The 10,718-nt window shown below is 43.9% G+C and overlaps 2 long non-coding RNA genes across 2 annotated transcripts in view; one reads left to right on the plus strand and one right to left on the minus strand.

The window, feature by feature from the left end:
* LOC116562748 overlaps nucleotides 1-1,947 on the minus strand; it is a 36,819-nt gene extending 34,872 nt beyond the window's left edge. Inside the window, exons 1-2 of the long non-coding RNA XR_004274088.1 lie at nucleotides 1,304-1,947; nucleotides 36-193 (exon numbers count right to left, since the gene is read on the minus strand). This is a non-coding gene — a long non-coding RNA (uncharacterized LOC116562748). The remainder of the gene's footprint in view (nucleotides 1-35; nucleotides 194-1,303) is intronic.
* Nucleotides 1,948-2,061: 114 nt separating this feature from the next.
* Nucleotides 2,062-7,058, plus strand: LOC116562747. The gene is made up of 2 exons (XR_004274087.1): nucleotides 2,062-4,111; nucleotides 4,189-7,058. It is a non-coding gene; the product is annotated as an uncharacterized LOC116562747 (long non-coding RNA).
* The last annotated feature ends 3,660 nt before the right edge of the window (nucleotides 7,059-10,718 follow it).

The raw sequence follows: 10,718 nt of genomic DNA on the forward strand, positions 1-10,718 counted from the left end.
CTGGCTTCTTCCCTTAAAATGCTGGAAACACTCACTTCACCAGTTTTCCATTCATGTAGCAGCGCTCCTGGCTCAGGCCCTTGTCGTCTCATTGTGGACTAGAGCCCCTGAACTTCTCACCACCTCTCCTATCCACCTTCCACCAGAGAGGTCTTTCTGACTGTAGGTTTCCTCCTGGGAATCACGTCTGGGTCTGCATCAAGCAGAGTCCTAAGCCTGGGTCAACCCTTTGATCTTCTTTACATTTCCAGAATTGTATCCAAAGGAACTCAAGGCAGGGTGTGGTGGCTTACGCCTGTAATCCCAGCACTTTGGGAGGCCAAGGGGGGCAGATCACCTGAGGTCAGGAGTTCAAGACCAGACTGGACAACATAGTGAAACCCCTTTCATACTAACAACACAAAAATTGGCTGGCTATGGTAGTGAACGCCTGTAGTTCCAGCTACTCAGGAGGCTGAAGCAGAAGAATCATTTGAACCCAGAAGTTGGAGGTTGCAGTGAGCCAAGATGGCACCACTGCACTCCAGCCTGGGTGACAGAGGGAGACCCTGTCTCAAAAAATAAAAATAAATAAAAAATAAAAATACAAACAAAGGAACTTAGAAATCTACCCAAAACTTGCAAATTCACAAGAATGTTCATCACAGCATTAATTCTAAAAGCTGGAAGTGTAATTTCCAACCTTATCTTAATTGACATATCAGCAGCATTTGACAGTTAATAAATTCCCCTTGAAACCCTTCCTTCACCTCCTTCCAGGAGACCACACTCTCCCGGTTGTTCTCCTACCACTCTGGTCACTTCTCAGTCTCCTTTGCTGCTTCCTTCTTATCCCCTGACCTGTAAACGTTACCCAGGGCTCAGGCCTCAGGCCTTGTCCCTCTCTTGGTTCTCTCATGCAGCCTCAAGGTTTTAAAGTCATCTATATGCTGATGATTCACAAAGGTTCATCTCCAGTTCAGACCTGCCCCTGAATGCCAGACTCATAAATCCAACGGTCTGTTTGACATTTCCATTTGAATGTCAAACAGGCATCTCAAACTTAACACATCTAAAAGTCAGCTCCTGGTGTTCTCCCCAAAGCTTGCTCCTCCCTTGGTTTCTTCCATCTCAGTTAGGGCAGCTGCCTTTTCATTTGCTCAAGCCAAAAACTGTGGAGTCATCTTTGAGTTCTCGCATTCATACTTCACATCTGGTCCATCAGCAAATCCTGTAGGCTTGACCTTATGTCAACCCCTGAATTCAACCACTTTTTGCTCCCTTTGCTGTCATCGTCCTGGTATAAGCCCCTATCATATCTCACCTGCTTGACTCCAAGAGTCAATTATCAGGTCTCCCTACTTCTGCCCCGCACTTCAGCTCTCCTCCGCACTGCAGTTCAACGCCCTCTCACGGTCCCATTCTCTCCCCTCTTCCCCAGCCTCTTTGCTGTTCCTGGAACAGGCCCCGCCAACATGCTTTGGCTTTGTGGCCTGTGCATAACTGTTCCTCTACTGACACCTCCAAGCATGGCTCATCCCCTCGCCTTCTTCGGGTCTCCAGAGTCACCCGGCCATGCTGTAAAGCATTCCACACCCACGCTTCATATTCCTCTTTCTTGCTTTTCTTGCTTTTTATTTTTCCAAAGCACTTTTGCTATCTGCCTTTTTATGCATTTTGAGGATTCTGTTTATTGTTGTTTCTCTTACTAGAATATAAATTTCAAGAGAGCAGAAATTTTCCTCTTTTTTTTTTTTCTTTACTGCTGCACTCCCCTGTGCTTAAGGGCACATAGTAGGTGCTCAGTAAATAAGTGGTAAATGAGTCAATAAATGAAAGATTGGAGTCTTCTTATGCGGCAGTGGAGGAGGAAGGAAATCGAGAAGTACAAAGTAGGTGTGTTCAGAGAATTCTGAGGCCAGTAGCAATTACCGTTGCAAAGAGCAAGCCAGCAGGGCATCCAAACCCCATGTGACCACACCCCATTCCCTACCCCCACCCCCACCCCGGAACATTGCAGTCCCGGAACTGGAACTGTCGCTCGCGGGCCCCCCCCCGACCCGCGCTAGAGCACTTCCGGTGCCGCGCCTCTCAAGTTCGCGCAGAGAACTGCCAAGTCAGTTCCGGTCCGGCAGAGAACGCGGAGAGACGCGGAGCGCCGCGAGCTCCCCCTGGGCCCTCCAGGCCCTCCGGCCCCGGGCTGGCGGGTGAGCTGGGGGGCCCCGGGACAGGCTGTGCCCTCTGCCCTTCAGACACTGGAGGCCTCCGCTGTGGCTGCCCACTGGCCTGGCCAGGCTCAGGCCTTGAAGCCGTGGTGAACCTCTCTACCCCACCCCACTTCGGTGATTGATGGCGGCGGCGGCTTCTCCCAGCCAGTACCCCAGCCTGGACCCTGCTGGCCACTGGGTCTCCCGGCCCAAGTGTGCCAGGTCTCGACAGAGCCCCAGCTGAGCGGCCCGGATGCAACGCCTTTGGGTGGCGGCGGGAGGGGTGGACCAGGAAACATGGCGGCCGCTCGAATGCTGCGCAGCGGAGGCCGTTAGGTCATAGAGGGCCTGGGAAGGCGGCCTAAGGACGCAGGCAGGCTCGACTGCCTTTGTAGGCCACGGAGCCATGCAGATCCGGGTCCCCAGTGACCACTCCGTCCCCATTGGGCGAGACCTACCTAGTCCTGACGACAACGGACAAAGGCCTTAACAGGCCTGGGAGGTGAGCGAAGTTCCGAACGACGACGGGTGGAACGGTTAGCGGTCATCGGGCTGTTAGTCTTCATTCTACCAGACCTTGCTGTCGGAAGAGAGAAACGGTAGAATGACAGGCGATGTTTGGCCCGTTGGAAATGCCCACCACCCTCTGGGAAGATTTACTGGCCGTTTATGGAAGGCCTGTGTATATAATATGAAAAAGCTGCTCTCAACTCCACCCCAACCTTTTAATAGAAAACATTTGTCACATCTAGCTCTTCTAGATGTAAAGAGGTTGCCGACGTATGATAAAGTAGAGTTAGAAAACCACACATCTTGTAAATTCTCGTTTGTTTAAAAGAAATCATAGAAAATACATGTCTTCTGGAGATGACTTTTGGAAATGGAGTTGTTAGATGGCCTCTGGAAGTGATACATCCATGTTTGTTCAGTGGGTTAGATGACGTGGAGCTGGAAGACCTGAAAAGGAGGAGAAGGAAGCTCTATGCTAGACTGGTCATATTTAGAAGACATTTTCATATTCTAGCCATTGTTTTGTGTGCATTTTATTCTTCACTACTGTATATATAGTTGACAATGCTAAACTTTTTTGAAACGTCTGTTTTTAGATGTTCTGAAGTGCCTGATGTTAAAATTAGAGGACGTAAAATCAGATTTTGTAAATATCTTTTTGTTACAATTTGTAGGAAATGTTTTTTTGCGGGGAATGGCCAAATCACCTGTTGAGTAATACTCAGTGTGTGTGCAGTGGTTCAGGGGAGGAGGGAGGAAGGGGAGGTGCAGAGAGTTCTATGCCACCCTGCTTACAGCAAGGCAAGATGAATTATTATCTCTGTGCATTTTGTTTTATTTACCTGTGCATATAGTGTACATAAAGGACAAATGAGTCCCAACTTTAACAACATCTGGTCTTTCTAGATGTTAAAGAGGTTGCCAGTGTATGACAGAAGTAGAGTTAGTAACTTGTACATTTTGTACATGTTTTGTACATTTTGTTTTACAAGTCTAGGAAAGATTGTCTTCTGAAAATTTGAGCATTCTTGCCCACTGGGTTGATGGAGATGGGAAGGGTTCTAGGCCAGAATGTTCACATTTGGAAGGCTCTTTCAAATTATAACTGTTATTACATGTTTGCAGTTTATTCAAGACTGCTGTGTCATAGTGGACAAATTAACTCCTTACTTGAAACATCTAGTGCCCGATGTATGTTAAATGTAGAGGTAGTAAAATACCACTTTGTAAATATCTTTTTACTAAAATTCATAGGAAATACTTTTGGAAATTGAATTGTGAAGCCACCTTTGTGAGCAGTATAGTACTGTCTCTATACTCGTTCAATGGTTTAGAGGAGGTGGGAGGGAAGAAATTGCAAACGGTAATATTCTAGTGTGTTCAACACTTGGACATTTCAGACACTTTTTCTGTAGGTTTTTTGCATTTTCTTTTGCTCTGTAAATATTCTAGTGTGTCACACTTGGACATTTCAGACACTGTTTTTCTGTAGGTTTTGTGCATTTTCTTTTGCTCTGTATATAGTGTATATAATGGACAATGAGTCCTAATTTTTCAACATCTAGACTCTAGATGTTAAAGAGGTTGCCAGTGTATGACAAAATATTTAGTAAAATCAGTATATTTTGTACCCTTTGTGATAAAATTCATAGGAAAACTTGTCTTCGGTAAACGACTTTTGCGTTGGAATTTGTTCAGTCATCTCTAAGCATTACACATGCCTATACTTGTCCAATGGATTGAAGGCAGAGAAGAAAGAGAGGAGGGGATGATTCAAGGCCAAAATGGTCATATTTAGAAGATACCTCAGATGATAACCATTGTTATGTGTGTGCAATTTTAGTTAACAGTGCTGTGTACATGGTGGACAAGTTATATGAAATATCTAGTCTTTCTAGATCTTTGGAAGTGCTTGGTGTATTTAAAAGTAGTAGTAGAATAACACTTTTTGTAAATAGCTTTTAAAAAGTGATGGGAAATGCTGTTGGGAAGTGGAATTGTGGAACCACCTGGCAGGTGGGAGGGAAGAAGTTACAAAAGGTGTTTTGCCATTGTTTATTAGAAAATTTCAGCTTAATCCATTGCCTATATGTTACATGCATTTCATTTAACTTTGCTATACTGTATATATTATGTATATACTGGACAAATGAGTCCCAATTTTATAATATCTAGTCTCTAGATATTAAAGAGGTTGCCAATGTATGACAGAAGTAGAGTTAGTAAACTAACACATCCTGTATACTTTGTTAAAATTCATAGAAAGGCTGTCTTCTGAGAAAGACTTTCGGAAGTGAAGTAACATCAGCTCTAAGTGACACATGTGCCTGTATCCACCAGGTTGGTGGTGGTGAAGAGTTGGAAGGAACGAAGAGTTCTAGACCAGAATGTTCCTATTTAGAAGACACTTTCATATATAACCATTGTTACATGTGTGTAGTTTATTCAACACTACTGTGTATATAGTGGACAAACTTAAGTCCTAATTTGAAACATCTAGTCTTTCTAGATGTTTAGAAGTGCACAAAGTATGTTAAAAGTAGAGGTAGTAAATAACACATTTTGTAGCTGTCTTTTTGATAATATCATCTTTTGGAAATTGATCTGTTCTCTGAGCAGTACATTATGATATCTGTGCAGGTTCAAGGAGAAGGAGGAGCATAAAGAACTTTCCACCAGTGTGTTTATGATGAGGCACATTGATCATTGTCCCTTATGTCTGCATTTTCATTAACTGTGCTGTGTATATAGTGTATATAAGCGGACATAAGAGTCCTAATTTACATCTAGCCAATGTTAAAGAGGTTGCCGTTGTATGACAGAAGTAGAGTTAGTAAATTCAATACATTGAGTATATCTTGTGTTAAAAATCATAGGGAAGACTTCTTAAAAACAGAAGTGAAATTGTTAAAATCCCCCCTAAGCTGTCCATGGAGTTGGTAGAGGTCAGAAAGGGAGGTAGGTTCTAGGCCAGAATGTTCCTATTTAGAGGACACTCAAATTACAGTCTGTGTTATGTATACATTTATTCAATGCTACTGTGTACATAATGGAAAACTTCAGTTGGAAATATCTAGTCTTTCATTGGATGGTGATGGGTAGGGGAGGAAGAGATATGCAGGGAGAAGGGTTCTGTGCCCCTGAGATTAGTTCAGCTGGTCTAACCATTGTTCTCTGTGCATTTTACTTAATATTATGTATTAAAGGATAAACAAGTCAATACTCAGAGTATGTTAAAAATACATATAGTAAATCAGTCCCTTTATGAATATCTTTTTGTTAGTTTTTAAGAAGGCCTGTCTTCTGGGAGTGACCTTTATTATTAGTCCACCTCTTGGAGCCAGACATCCTATACTTAGTCACTGGGGATGGTGGAAGAAGGAGAAGACAGGGTGAAGGGAAGGGCTCTTTACTAGTATCTCCATATCTAGAAGATGGTTTTAGATGATAACCACAGGTCTATGTAAGTGTTTTTAGTAAAGTGTCTGTGTTTATTGTGGACAAAGTTCATTATTTTGCAACATGTAAGCTTTATGAATGTCTGGGGTGACAACATAGAGTTAGTGAATTAGCCAATTTGTAAATACCTTTGTTGTAATTGATAGAAAAGATGCATCTTGGACATGGAATTGTAAGCCACCTCTGAGCAGTATATGTCAGGACTTGTTCATTAGTTGGCAGCAGAGGGGCAGAAGGAACTCTAAAGGGAGAGATGTATGCAGATGTGTCCATATTTACATTTTGATGCTAGCCATTAATGTATGCGTCTCTTGTGGCTGTACTATAGGAATATATTAAATAATTCAATGGAAATATACCTTACTAATATTTTAATAGCATAGATCTGCTAATGAGCTCTCTTAGAAGCGTAATACTTAGTGTATTCTGTTGCTGTATGCTTCCTTTTAAATTGAGCATTAAGGGAATGCAGGATTTAAATCGGAACTCTGCCAATGCTTTTATCTAGAGGCGTGTTGCCATTTTTGTCTTTATGAAATTTTTATCCCAAGAAAGACAGGATTACATTTTTTTTTTTTAACAGACTGAGTTGGTGTAGTGTATTTTTGGTTATCAAAATGCTCATATAGCTTTGGGATTTTGAATTGGTAAATATTCATGATGTGTGAAAAATCATGATACATACTGTACAATCTCAGTCCCATAAAATTGGATGTTGTGCCTGTAGACGCACAGGACCTAGAAGAATGTGTCAAACTATAAACTGCTTGTGATTGTGACTTTGTTATTTGATTCTCGTGTTTTTCAGTTTCCTCTTATGTACTTTTTAAAAGTAAAAGTTATTTTAAAAACATGTATTAAGCCCTCGTTGCTTGTAGAATAAAGTTAGTATACTTCACAGAAGCACAGTGTTCATGCTCCTTCATGCCTGAGGTATCTGGAATTTCACGCCTTTGACTCCTCTCTCCATTGCCTAGGTGTTAGCCACTCCACCCAGGTGCTCTGCTGTTCAGGATAAGCTTGCACTTTGGTGGTTTGCTCAAGCCATTCCTTCTGCCTATAATGCCCTTTCCACAATTTTCACTTGGCAAAATCATTCTAAAGAGCCCAAATCAAATTCCAATATCGCCACAAAGTCTTACCGATAAGAACCTGACACTCCAGTGTAAAGAGCCAGAAACTTAATGTTAGAATATAACAGCTGTTTTGTTGTTTGTTTTTGAGATGGAGTCTCACTCTGTCTCTCAGTCTCACTCAGGCTAAGTGCAGAGGCACCATCTCCGTTCACTGCAACCTCTGCCTAAAGTAGCTGGGATTACAGGCATGCACCACCACACCTGGCTAATTTTTTGTATTTTTAGTAGAGACAGTGTTTCACCATGTTGGCTAGGCTAGTCTCGAACTCCTGACCTCAAATGATCTGCTTGCCTTGGCCTCCCAAAATCTGGGATTACAGGCGTGAGCCACCGTGCCTGGCTGTTACAGCCATTCTCTTACTGCTCCTACTTGTTCCTCTTCTATATGGACGGAGCCCACTTGCATCGTAATTGTTACCTGAAAGCCTACTTGGATTGAGCTAAGGTTTAAATAATTTCTGTGACCACAGGCTGCAATATAATGCCTGACACACAGCAGGTGCTTAGGAAATGTCTGTTGAATACAACAGATGAAAGCTCAGTCTTTCAGACTGCTGCTTGGTGTGACATCGCTGTTAAGGACACTGATTGAATAGTCAAGGATTTCCAAGTTGGCAATTTCTATCGTGGCTGACCAAACCAGAGGGTATCTGTTAGAGGCAGCACAAGCTATCCCCAAATCAGGCACAGGAAACATCTCTAATGGCATACAGAGAATATGACTACAAAGAGGTTCTTATTCTCATCTTTGATGTGATGCTGAGACACTGGCCTCCAGGTGGAAAGGTAGTGTCTCTATTTCCCTAGGTGCTGATGGTGTAACCTGGGTGGGTTGGGAACTTGAGGGCAGGTAGATGAGGCCTTTCCAGTTGCCTTCCCAATCCAGTATCAGGCCTGGACCCAATCTTCTCTCCTGTTGATGCTCCTCTACAAGACAGGTCTTAGCTGACCAAGGTGGGCTTCAGGGAAGCACATATCCCTTGAATCTCTGGCCTGGAGGGAACAAACCATGTGTCCCCCCAGGTCCATGCACTTCGACCAGTCATTTCAGGCTGGGATTGGTTTGTAAGCTCTAAATCCACCAGAGCTTGAGATAAAAAAGCTGAAGCAGGACCTCTATCTGTAATTTAAGGTAGATTCACCCATAAAAGTCCAGGAAGGTAAGGCTCATAAACAGCCAAGAGCTAAGGTCAGCTCTCAGGTAGTTCTGAACCCCCAGGGCAAAGATAACCCTCAGTGGCCACACGAGGAAAGTGAGGTCCAGAGAGGGTTCATTTACTTAGCATGTTGTCCTCAAGTTTCATCTATGTTGTAGCATGTGTCAGAATTTCCTTTTTAAGGTTAAACAGGATGTAAAGAAATCGGCACCCTTACGCCAGGAGCAGACCTCAAGCTATGCGTATTGCCAGGAAGAGAGCACTGGAGGCCAGGGGCCTCAGCTTGTGTCTAAGCTCTGTCACTGGCTGGGGACTGGCCAATTGACCACATCTAGGCCTCAGTTTCCTCAGTAAAATGAATGGTGTGTTCTGCCTCCAGATCAGATGCTGGCCCTTTCAAAAGCCATGAGTTTCATCAGGGGTAAAGCCAGAGCCAGAAGCTTCTAAACACCATTCTCTACTAAAAGGAACCATGGACCTTGGAGAAGTGGCAAATTCCAGGGCTGCAGCAAAGAAAGTCCAAAACCATCTTGGCATATCTTGTTATGGCAGGAATCAAAGTGCTCCAAGAATGATGGGGACATATCAAAAGGACACAGAAACCAGCTTGAAGTGGCTTCCATTGGCCAAATCTGTCACAATTTGAGTATCAAAATGTAGAATGACTTGTAGGATGCAGATAACACATTGAATAAAACAGGAAGCCATGAGTCCAATTCTGATAGAAATAAAGAAATGGACTGTATTCCCAGCCATCCTGGAGGCTTTGGTGGAAGGATCACTTGAATCCAGGAGGTCGAAACTGCAGTGAACCATGATCATGTCACTGTACTTCAACCTGGGCAACAGAGACTCTTTATTTTATTGTTTTTTTTTTTTTTTTTTTTTTTTAGACAGAGTCTTGTTCTGTCGCCAGGTGCCAGGCGGGAATACAGTGGCACAATCTCGGCTCACTGCAACCTCCACCTGCCGGGTTTCACTGCAACCTCCGCCTGCCGGGTTCAAGCAATTCTCCTGCCTCAGCCTCCCGAGTAGCTGGGACTACAGGTGCGTAGCACCACACCCAGCTGATTTTTGTATTTTTTTTTTAGTAGAGATGGGGTTTCACCATGTTGGCCAGGATGGTCTCGATCTCTTGACCTCGTGATCCGCCCACCTCAGCCTCCCAAAGTGCTGGAATTACAGCCACCACACCCGGCCAACAGAGACCCTTTCTACAAAACAAAAATCAGTCTGGGCACAGTGGCTCAGACCTGTAATCCCAATACTTTGGGAGGCCGAGGCAGGAGAATCACTTGAGGTCAGGAGTTCATGACTAGCCTGGCCAACATGGTGAAACCCAATCTCTACCAAAAAATACAAAAATTAGCTGGGTGTAGTGGTGGGCACCTGTAATCTCAGCTTACTAGGGAGGCTGAGGCATGAGAATTGCTTGAATCCAGGAGGTGGAGGTTGCAGGGGGCTGAGATCCCACCACTGCACTCCAGCCTGGGCAACAGAGGGAGAACCTGTCCCAAATGAAAAGAAAAAGAAAACAAAAGAAAGGAAAAAGGAAAACAAAAATCAAGAAATCAAAAAGTAAGTGTTGGCAAGAACGTGAAGAAATTGGGACCCGTATGCACTATTACTGGAATTGTAAAATGATGCAACTGCAGTGAAAAACAGTATGACAGTTCCTTAAAAAAATTAAAAATGGAACTACCATATGATCCAGCAATGCCACTTTTGAGACATCCCTTGGTATACGTGGGGGATTGGCTCCAGGACCCTCAGCATACCCAAATTGGTACATACTCAAGTCCCGCTGCAGAACCTGTATATATGAAAAGTTGACCTTCCCTGTCTGCGGTTTGGCATCCCATCACTGCATCTGATTGAAAAAGAGACCCATATAAGTGGGCCCACATTGTTCAAACTCATGTTGTTCAAGGGTCAGCTGTGTATCCAAAAGGAAAGCAGGGTCTGAGAGAGATACAGCACACAAGTTGCTTAACCCTTGGAACTTTTTTTTTTTTTTTTTGAGACGGAGTTTCACTCTTGTTACCCAGGCTAGAGTGCAATGGCACGATCTCTGCTCACCGCAACCACCGCCTCCTGGGTTCAGGCAATTCTCCTGCCTCAACCTCCTGAGTAGCTGGGATTACAGGCACACGCCACCATGCCCAGCTAATGTTTTGTATTTTTAGTAGAGACGGGGTTTCACCATGTTGACCAGGGTGGTCTCGATCTCTTGACCTCGTGATCCACCCGCCTCGGCCTCCCAAAGTGCT

The sequence above is a fragment of the Sapajus apella genome, unplaced genomic scaffold, assembly GCF_009761245.1.
Source record: "Sapajus apella isolate SASKATOON/1434 unplaced genomic scaffold, GSC_monkey_1.0 scaffold33, whole genome shotgun sequence".
Classification (NCBI taxonomy): Eukaryota; Metazoa; Chordata; class Mammalia; order Primates; family Cebidae; genus Sapajus; species Sapajus apella.